Source organism: Mastomys coucha, unplaced genomic scaffold (genome assembly GCF_008632895.1).
Source record: "Mastomys coucha isolate ucsf_1 unplaced genomic scaffold, UCSF_Mcou_1 pScaffold20, whole genome shotgun sequence".
Taxonomy (NCBI): Eukaryota; Metazoa; Chordata; class Mammalia; order Rodentia; family Muridae; genus Mastomys; species Mastomys coucha.
This window is the reverse complement of record NW_022196903.1, coordinates 87,255,550-87,257,222: the sequence shown is the minus strand read 5'-3', so window position 1 is coordinate 87,257,222 and position 1,673 is coordinate 87,255,550. Positions and strand designations below refer to the sequence as shown.

The 1,673-nt window shown below is 42.1% G+C and overlaps 1 non-coding gene across 1 annotated transcript; it reads right to left on the bottom strand.

Annotated features, from left to right (window-relative positions):
• Window positions 1–625: 625 nt before the first annotated feature.
• Window positions 626–761, bottom strand: LOC116100160. The gene has a single exon (XR_004122506.1). It is a non-coding gene; the product is annotated as a small nucleolar RNA SNORA17 (small nucleolar RNA).
• Between the last annotated feature and the right edge of the window lie 912 nt (window positions 762–1,673).

The following is a 1,673-nucleotide window of genomic DNA, read 5'->3' as shown; positions in this document are numbered from 1 at the left end:
GCTATGGTGGGAGAATTGGGTTCTGATGATGGCAAGTGACCTTGATTTGTGTTGTTTATTTTCTTACGGTTGCTCCCCCGACATCTGGTTAACTCTAGTGCTACCTGCCCTTGCTAAATCTGACTGTAGTCTGTCCTTCCTGTGATCCTGGTTGTGTCAGAACTCCTCAGAGTCAAGCTGTCTCTGTGATCCTGTGATTCTTGGATCCTGGGATCGTGGGCTAGTTAGATCACCTGGGAGTGTGGCTTTCTTTGTGTGTTGTGGGACTGGCTGCAGAGCTTGTGCCCAAGGTCTGCTCAGAACACTAACCCAGACAGACAGGAAGGAACTGGAGTCACAGGGCTGGCGGAGTTCCTGTGTGCCTGGTCCCGCTGGTCCCAGTTACTCCCAGTGTTGGGACAGATGTTGGTTCCTGCTCACCTCTGATCCTGGGTATGTCAGCGCACCTGGGAGTGGAGCTTCCTCTGGACCCCAGCCCAGACAGACCAGAAGGAACTGGAGTCACTGGGCTGGCAGAGTTCCTGTGTGCCTGGTCCCACTGGTCCTAGTTCCTCCCAGTGTTGGGACAGATGTTGGTTCCTGCTTACCTCTGATCCTGGGTGTGTGTCTCAGGCTTTTTAAAGGGAATGTTAGACTACTAATTAATCATTCAGATGTTCACAGATCAGAACCCCGAGTGTAGACTTAGCCTCTCTCCTCTGTGCCACCTACTAATGCACATGTAACACAGCAACCATACCTGTAACACTTCTAGGGGTAGGGTCTGAAATTTTCTTAAGGATTACTTTACTCCCCTCCCCCCAGTGTCTTAACACAGACAATTAAACTACTGATCTCAGGTCTTCTTTGCTAACATAGGTGTTACAGCTATAAATTGCCCTCTAAGAAACACTTTAGCTGCATTTCATAAGTCCCAGTGTGCAGTGTTTTTATTTTCATTCATACCAAAGTATTTTCCTTTCCATTGTGATTTCTTGCTTGATACACTCCAACAGAGCTTAGGACTTTGTTGTTTAAATTTCACATATTTCTATATTTCCCAAGTTTCTGTTGTTCATTCCATTGTGGTTAGGGATTTACTTAATATGGCTTTGATAGTTTTAAATTTATTGAGAATTATTTTATGTCCTAGATATCATGGAGTTTTTTTTCCTGTATAATGTTCCAAGTGGTCCGAGAAAAATACATGCTCTGCTCTGATTGGTGGAACATCCCAGAGATACTGGTTAGATTGAGTTGATAAACAGTGTTGCTGAAGTCTCATTACTTTGTTCAGTTCTTGTCTAGTTGCTGTTTATGTTATAAAAACTGAAGTGTTAAAGTCTTAGACTCTCATTGTACAACAATTTCTCTCTTAGTGTTGGTTCCTGTCCTACAAGGCTGTTTTTAGGTTTGTCATTTTATATGGTTGGCCCTTATGCCATTAGGAGAATGTCTCTTTCTATTTAAAATTTAATATTATGGTAACATTTGTGTGTGTGTGCTCTGAAGAGCTTTGGCTTAGATTACATAGTTTTTGTGACTGTCCTTTGTGTGGTTTGTATTTTTCTGTCTTTTTCCTTTGGTCTGTCTCTTTGAATTTAGGTGTTTCTGACAAAAGTACATAGTTTGCTCTTGGTTTCCACTCAGTCTAACAGTGCATTCATACTTAATGTTTCATATATATATATATA